The sequence below is a fragment of the Procambarus clarkii genome, chromosome 6, assembly GCF_040958095.1.
Source record: "Procambarus clarkii isolate CNS0578487 chromosome 6, FALCON_Pclarkii_2.0, whole genome shotgun sequence".
Classification (NCBI taxonomy): Eukaryota; Metazoa; Arthropoda; class Malacostraca; order Decapoda; family Cambaridae; genus Procambarus; species Procambarus clarkii.
This window is the reverse complement of record NC_091155.1, coordinates 12611788-12621090: the sequence shown is the minus strand read 5'-3', so window position 1 is coordinate 12621090 and position 9303 is coordinate 12611788.

Below are 9303 nucleotides of genomic sequence, written 5' to 3'. Positions count from 1 at the left end.
TTTTGTGACGTAACGTTACATAGAGGTCATAACGTGTCACTTGAGTTGCTATAGTCGTAAGGAATGGATGTACTTTGTTGACCTCCTGGGAAGAAGAAAGACTATAGTTCCCTGTTTAGTAGTTGTGTGAAGGTTACTTGTTATCAAGTGTGAGGAAGCTGCAGGAACATTGTACGTCATTCCTCAGTGATCGTGATGTTATTAGAAGCAATCTGAAACCTAGAGGGTGGTCGTTCCTGTGTGGACTCTAATGTGAAATATTCCTTCGAGTGTAGGAAAGTATGCAGGTATTTCTGTGTGAAGTCTGCCAGGCAACTTCGTGTGCTCAAGTCAGGACTGCAAGAAGGTTTGAGAGACAATCCTAAAGGATTTTGTTGGACGACCAAGAGTAATGCCATGTTTGGAGTGTCAGAGGGTGAGCGTCGTCGTAGCCTAGAATTCTGCAGTAGGGAATGTATGGGAGAAGTTCACGGAGTAGCTTTATGTCTGTGGAAGACTATATGGTGAATCTTCAAGTGGTGGAGTAGAACTTCAAGTGTGGAACTTCGAATGTAGAGGAGCTACATGTTTCATTTGGTGAGCCACATAGAGGAACTTCACAGGCATTTTAGGGGACTTCAAGTTGCAGCAGTTATTGGAAGAATTGCATGAGTACCTACCTGATTTTGAGGACCCAGATAGATGTACTTAGTGGTGGGCCTCAGGGTGTAGAACAGAGAAGTGTATGGATACCTTGATATGTATGACGGAGTGCTTAATTGCGCATTGGCATGAAAGATGTAGTGTAAGGAGTGAAATTTATTTATTTTCTTGTTGGAGATATTTTTATGTGTCAGGTATTCAACCCCAGGCAGTGAGGAGGCAGTAAGATGTGGGCCGAAATCGAGCAGCATCCTAATACAGTTTATTTGATGAAGCCTGGATATGATATTGGAGTGCTGCCGGTTTGAGCAGCCTAGGGTGCTGTACTGTAATATTATATATATTCTTTGTATGTGTTTTCCATGTAATAAATGTTTGTCTGTTGACAACTGATTTTCATACTTGTCCTGGTGAGTCTTCCTAGATAGTGAGAGAGAGAGAAACAGTTGCAAATTTGGTTGACAAAGGTCAGTAACAGCATAAAGGGGGAATTTCGAGATCATCCTATAATAAGGAGTGTCGGGGAGTCACGGCAGCTCGAGAGGGTGTGTACTCATGACCAATTGGCCAGTTTGGAGCCACAACCCCAAATAAAGGTGACACTGAACCCCTCTCTGAGTATACAACATTTACAGAGTGATCTCCCACGTTATTATATGTACTCCAGTGCCCATTGCTGATCGATTGACGACAGCAGCAGTGTTGCTGCCATGGCTGATTCAATTTTATCAGCAAATAGTGGGGATCTCTGTTCGTCAGTAAGTAAAACATCAGTTAATTTTTCAGTGTATAAAAGCCCCAACATACACAGCCCCTGATACACAGTACTCAAATGAAACCAGAAACTGCATCCACTGCAAGGTGGAAACAAAGCAGTGTGGGCACGTATGCAGAGAGTCCCTCCAAACCTACAGTCATTGTGTCACACAAGGTGATGACTCCCAAAGGTTTAATAGGATAGAGAGCATGTTTGTTCTGCCAAGAACATTCGATATACCACTGCCCAAAATTACCCTGATCATGCTACACGTGTAAAGTGACTTAAAGAGTTGCATAAATGCACCAGGTGCCTAAAGTCACATGACCCCAATATCTGTGCAACCCAACTCTGTACCTGCAACAGGTGCAATAAGGGTTAACACCATACAGCACTGTGCAGAAATATAAGAGCAAAGTCTCCTAAACCGAAGATGGAGAAGGAAACTTGCATCACCGTACAGTAACGCAAAGTACGTCAGGATATAAGTGTCCTATCCACAAAGGCTGATAATAAAGAGACTTTTCCCACTGCCCAACTTCTCGTCAAGAACCAAAGGCCCTCAACCGCTCCTGGTAAGAGAGTTACTTAGTTCTGGAATGATTTCTGTCGCTTAGTGTTGAACTTTCTCCAAAGAAGCTTTCTTTCTAATAATGAGGTCTCCATTGGATACAATAATCAAAGTGGGGCCGCACCAGAGATTTAGACAGTAGAATGACTACCTTCTTTTTCTTACCGTCATAGGTATGCTTGGTTATTCCTAAGGTTTGATTAGCTTTTTATTACTGCCGCTCCAATTTGTTGTGCAACTTGTATCTTTCAAATTTGTTGAACTTAAAATATAATTTTTAATTATTTTTGTTTGCTGCTAGTTCTTCATTTTATAAACTTGTTTAATTTTCTCCATAATTCTTATCGAATGATGCAAGGAACTATCAGGAGAAAGAGCCAAACCATTACGACAATATAGCACATGGAAAGGATCATGGTAAGGATTTGGGAAGGGACTGGGGGAAGGAATGGTGTCCAACCTCTTGGATGGTCAGGGATTTAACGCTGACCTACATGAAACGAGGCCGTCGCTCTACCGTCCAGCTCAAGTGGTTGGCAAAAATTTTTCTTGAGCTGATAGATTATGTTTTTACTGATATTTGTGTTCAGTTTAGATTTCTTAATGATTCCTTGAGCGAGTTATAATTTTAATATTTTGTATTTCATAATATATATATATATAAATTTGCGATGAATCAAATATTTAGCAAAACTTTTCAAAGTGATAAGGAGGCAGATTTACAGTAACGACCAAATTTTGACAATTATAAATATGCATTTATTAATTATCTCTTTGGAGGAAGGTTAAAATTGCATTTAGCGAGTCCCAGAGCTGTACCTCGGCCAGAACACAGCAGAGAGAACGGTAGTGAAGTGGTGTTTGCCTAAAGTTTATTTGTTGGATGAAATTGAGGTAAGAGTTTTGTACATAAGGCTGGATGGCCTCAAGGGATAGGATAGTAAGTTAGAGAGAAGGTATCTGACCAAGACTGGGCCTGAGAGAAAGAACCACGCCTCATCCCTTTAGTGCTTTAAGTCACCAGTATAAGCTTCTTCTATGGATGAAAGACAATATTATGTTATATTAAATAGCTCTGTTGGAAGAACTGTTAATTTGAATCATGTCAAATTTTACAAAATATCAGTTCTGCTCATATGCTTTGGAGCGGTTGAAGCATACATAATACACATCTAAGAAGTAGGATTTGCTCTTTAGATTAAATCTATTAATAAATAACTTACCTCGTTAGTGACCAGATCTGGAGTGCAGCAAACAAGGACAAGTTGAAGCGAATGGTTTATCGTAAAAATAAAACGATGTGGGTCAAATGATGAATCTTGTGGAATAATTATTGCGTAAATGTCGAGTATAATAAAAGCAATGCTCGCTGGCATGAAGATGAGTGTCAGCATGGAGAAGTGGGTGTTGACCAACGTCTGACAGTGACGCAGCTCCCACACACGGGTACACACTGCTTCTACACACTGCCTGGCCTGGCTCTCCTTTCCTCCTGACTTGTACTGGCTACCGTCTTCTGTCTTCTCTATAATGCATATTGCCTCTTCATTAACTTGTAGCTTCTGAGTGTCTACAATGTGATTCGTTATGTTCTTTAACAGAACCGCTAGCAGGGAACCAATAACGTAAAATGCACTATGACTAAAAATTGATATTGGACAATATACCCATACTATTGCCATTTGTGAACCCAAATAAATCACAGTAATTGGTAATGAGCCATAGAGAAGTCTGTTTATGAACTTAACAAAAACACAAGTAAGTGAGCCAGAATAGGATACTAATACCAGAATTAAAAATCCATCCCGAATAATGTTGGAAGTTCTGGCGACAGCATAAGGCATGATGCGATCCAGGTGCTCCAGCAGCTGGGCGAGAGTCGTGCGGCCCACCATTAAGTGTAAACAAATGCCAACTAGGATAAGCACTTCCATCACGTTAACGATGGAGGTTGAAGTGACTTCTGTGCTCGAAGATCCGAGAGTTTCAGTATCTTTAAGTACAAAAAAATTAACTGCTCTTGCAATGATGAGTATCAGGTGAAATAGCAGTATAAGGTGTGACCAGAGTGTCAGGGTCTTGGTGGGCCGCAGCCCTGGGAACATGGTGCAACTCTCTGAACACTGACCACACTCGCTCTGACCCTCACTACCCGTGACCCCACACCAACCTCCACCTGGAGGTCGGCTGCTATTGTTGTCTCTTGTTTGTGGACTTGTGTGGCGAGAGGTGCGTGCATAAGCCGTGGTATTGTGTGGTGAGCTGCACATGGAGCAAGAATGGTGACTTGAGTGTTGGGGGTGATGTGAGTCTCCAGATGTAGGGGTGTGGTGGTCCCAGGTGTAGGGGAAGCCTCCCAGGAGCCTTACCACAGACGCCCACACCCGCAGCAAGCGCACCAACACAGGAACCTTCGAGGCCATTCTTGGTACCAATGTCATACAGGCTCCAGAATTTATTTGTATTAGAGGTTGAAGGGCACCTGCCTTTGTAGGTAGACACCTGCTTCACTTAGTGGTTGCCTGACAAAGGTGTTGTTCATTTGCTTCGCTTGGTGGGCTCCTAACAAATGCGTAACTCGGAGAACTAGCTCACTTGATGGTGAACTAGCTCACTTGGTGGTGAACTAGCTCATTTGGTGAAGAACTAGCTCACTTGGTGGAGAACTAGCTCACTTGGTGGAGAACTAGCTCACTTGGTGGAGAACTAGCTCACTTGGTGAAGAACTAGCTCACTTGGTGGAGAACTAGCTCACTTGGGAGAAAACTAGCTCACTTGGTGAAGAACTAGCTCACTTGATGGTGAACTAGCTCACTTGGTGGAGAACTAGCTCACTTGATGGTGAACTAGCTCACTTGGTGGAGAACTAGCTCACTTGGTGGAGAACTAGCTCACTTGGTGGAGAACTACCTCACTTGATGAAGGACTACCTCACTTCATTGATAACTAGCTCACTTGGTGGATAACTAGCACACTTGATGGTGAACTAGCTCACTTGGTGGAGAACTAGCTCACTTGGTGGAGAACTAGCTCACTTGGTGGAGAACTACCTCACTTGATGAAGGACTACCTCACTTCATTGATAACTAGCTCACTTGGTGGATAACTAGCACACTTGGTGGTGAACTAGCTCACTTGGTGGAGAACTAGCTCACTTGATGAAGGACTACCTCACTTCATTGATAACTAGCACACTTGGTGGATAACTAGCACACTTGGTGGATAACTAGCTCACTTGGTGGAGAACTAGCTCACTTGATGGTGAACTAGCTCACTTGGTGGAGAACTAGCTCACTTGATGGTGAACTAGCTCACTTGGTGGATAACTAGCACACTTGGTGGTGAACTAGCTCACTTGGTGGAGAACTAGCTCACTTGGTGGAGAACTAGCTCACTTGGTGAAGAACTAGCTCACTTGATGGTGAACTAGCTCACTTGGTGGAGAACTAGCTCACTTGATGGTGAACTAGCTCACTTGGTGGAGAACTAGCTCACTTGGTGGTAAACTAGCACATTTAATCTAAAACTAGCTGGCTCGTCGTACTAAGATCCATTCTTCAGGGCGGTTCAAAGGCGACTGACAATTGATTATACACCGTTCTCACCAGACGCTGGGAAGTTCGTGTCTGGTGAGTGTGTATATAATGCAGTGTGTTGCATTATATATGGCTACCCCCAGGAGCTGGGAGGCTCGTGTGGTATGTTGTATTATATATGGCTATCACCAGAAGCTGGGAGGTTCGTGTGGTGTGTTTCATTATATATGGCTACCACCAGAAGCTGGGAGGCTCGTGTGGTGTGTTTCATTATATATGGCTACCACCAGAAGCTGGGAGGTTCGTGTGGTGTGTTTCATTATATATGGCTACCACCAGAAGCTGGGAGGTTCGTGTGGTGTGTTTCATTATATATGGCTACCACCAGAAGCTGGGAGGTTCGTGTGGTGTGTTTCATTATATATGGCTACCACCAGAAGCTGGGAGGTTCGTGTGGTGTGTTTCATTATATATGGCTACCACCAGAAGCTGGGAGGTTCGTGTGGTGTGTTTCATTATATATGGCTACCACCAGAAGCTGGGAGGTTCGTGTGGTGTTTCATTATATATGGCTACCACCAGAAGCTGGGAGGTTCGTGTGGTGTGTTTCATTATATATGGCTACCACCAGAAGCTGGGAGGCTCGTGTGGTGTGTTGCATTATATATGGCTACCACCAGGAGCTGGGAGAAACCTGCTGTGTTGCATTATATATGACTACCACCAGAAGCTGGGAGGCTCGTGTGGTGTGTTGCATTATATATGGCTACCACCAGGAACTGGTAGGCTCCTGTTAAGAACATAAGAACAAAGGTAACTGCAGAAGGCCTATTGGCCCATAGGAGGCAGCTCCTATTTATAACCACCCAATCCCACTCTTATACATGTACAACCCACGCTTGAAACAATCAAGGGACCCCACCTCCACCACGTTACACGGCAATTGGTTCCACAAATCAACAACCCTGTTACCGAACCAGCACCCACCCAAGTCCCTCCTAAATGTAAACCAATCCAACCCACACCCACTGTTTCGTGCTCTGTCCGTGTTGACACCCCCAACACCCCATCAATATCCCTCTTGTTATGTCCATTCATCCACTTGTTAATTTGGGGAATCAACTTAGTCATCCCACGCTGGACACGCCCAAGCGAACTCACATCCATTCCACAGCACGGCGACCAAAACCGAACTGCACAATCTAAACAGGGCGTACCCAGAGCCAGATACAGCTGAAGAACCACACCAGGCGTCCTGTCACCAACGCTCCGACCAACAAATCCCAGTGTCCCACCTGCCCCACCACGAACGTTCATGCACCGATCCTCCTGCTTCAAACTCCTACCAATCATAACTCCCAGATCCCCCTCGCAATCTCAACACCATCCAGCTCGCATCCCGCAACTCTACCACCACCACCCAGGCTCGGAATTCCACACCCATCAGCACCAAACCGCATCTGCCAATCCTTTGACCATCCCAAAACCCCATCCAGACCAACCTGAAGTGATAGTGAGTCCTCCTCCGTATCAACCTCCCCACCGACCCCTGCACCATCGGCAAACTTGCAAATGTTGCTACTCAAACCTGAATCCAAACCATTTCTATATATTATAAACAACAGAGGTCCCAGGACAAAGCCCCGAGGCACCCCACCCACAACATCCTCCCACTCCGACCCGACCAAATCTATCCGTTTCCTTTGGTACAGCCACGCCCCCATCCATCTCAATATAGCACACCCAATACAATGAGCCTCTATCTTTTTAGTCAATCTTTCATGTGGCACTGTATCAAAAGCTTTGCTAAAGTCAAGGTACAAGGTCTTTCCAAAACAGCAACTTACCCAATTTAAACCCATTGTTTCGTGTTGATAATTATAATACCTCAATAATTCCCCCTTTAACATTCATCGACTTGTACTGGTCTGTCAGGGGCAGTCATAGTGAGAGGTTGTGTTAGCTAGAGCTCCGATTGTAGTAATATTATTAAGCAATAATGTAAGGATTAGTGAAGGAATTGATGAATCGAGTTGGAACTCTGAGAGCAGAGATGGATTTCCTACGGGAGGAGGTACGCCAGCTGAAGGAGAAGACATCGAGAAGAAACGAAGGAGGAGACCAATATTAACAAGACCTCGTCGTGGAAAGTCGTTAAGGACAGGGGTAAGAACATAAGAACAAAGGTAACTGCAGAAGGCCTATTGGCCCATACGAGGCAGCTCCTATCTATAACCACCCAATCCCACTCATATACATGTCCAACCCGCGCTTGAAACAATCGAGGGACCCCATCTCCACCACGTTACGCGGCAATTGGTTCCACAAATCAACAACCCTGTTACTGAACCAGTATTTACCCAAGTCTTTCCTAAATCTAAACTTATCCAATTTATACCCATTGTTTCGTGTTCTGTCTTGTGTTGATAATTTTAATACCCTATTAATATCCCCTTTTTTGTATCATCTGCAAATTTGCAGATGTTGCTACTCAAACCTGAATCTAAATCATTTATATATATTATAAACAACAGAGGTCCCAAGACAGAGCCCTGAGGTACTCCACTAACAACATTATCCCACTCTGACTTAACCCCATTTATACTAACTCTCTGTTTCCTTTGGAATAGCCATGCCCTAATCCAACTTAATATAGCCCCCCCAATACCATGAGCTTCTATTTTTTTAATTAGTCTTTCATGTGGCACTGTATCAAAAGCTTTGCTAAAGTCAAGGTACACAACATCACAATCCTTACCACTATCAACTGCCTCAACTATGCTGGAATAAAAAGTTAGCAAATTTGTTAAACATGAACGGCCATTTGTAAAACCATGTTGCGACTCATTTATTAATTTATGTTTTTCAAGATGGAGACTAATTGTATTTGCAATTATTGACTCAAGTAACTTCCCCACAATAGACATTAGGCTAATTGGCCGATAGTTTGACGCAAGTGATCTATCTCCTTTCTTAAAAATTGGTACCACATTAGCTACCTTCCATGACTCTGGCACTCAGCCTAACTCTATTGATTTATTAAATATGGTAGACAGTGGCTCGGAAAGCTCCTCTTTGCATTCTTTAAGCACCCCTGGCAAACACTACATCCGGGGGATTTTTTTGGTTTTAGTTTTACTAATTGTTTAATTACATCCTCACTGGTAACTGCTAAACTAGTCAACCTGTCCTCATTCCTACCCACATAGACTTGTTCGGCTGAAAGCATATTGTTACGTTCTTCTTTAGTAAATACAGATATAAAATATTTATTAAAAATACTACTCATCTCCTTGTCATTATCCGTTATTTGACCTGTCTTAGATTTTAATGGACCTATCCTTTCCCTAGTCTTAGTTCGATATAACTTAAAAAACCCTTTAGGATTTGACTTTGCTTGCTCTGCTATGCGAACTTCATAGTTTCTTTTTGCTTTCCTAATCTCCTTTTTAACATTTCTAACCAGTTCTATGAATTCCTGTTCTAAACTGACTTCCCCATTCTTAATCCTTTTGTACCAAGCTCTCTTTTTACCTATAAGGTTCTTTAAATTATTTGTTATCCACTTTGGGTCATTAGTATTCGATCTATTCAATTTGTATGGTATACTACGTTCCTGAGCTTTGTTTAGAATATTCTTAAATAAGTTATATATTAAATACACATCGAAATCCCCTTTTACGTCACCTGTCGCTAGGTTCATGTCTCGCTCCAAGACCGGCCCACACCCCATACCCAAGACTTTCCAATCTATTTGACCCAAAAAATTTCTTAGGCTATTAAAATCAGCTTTTTGA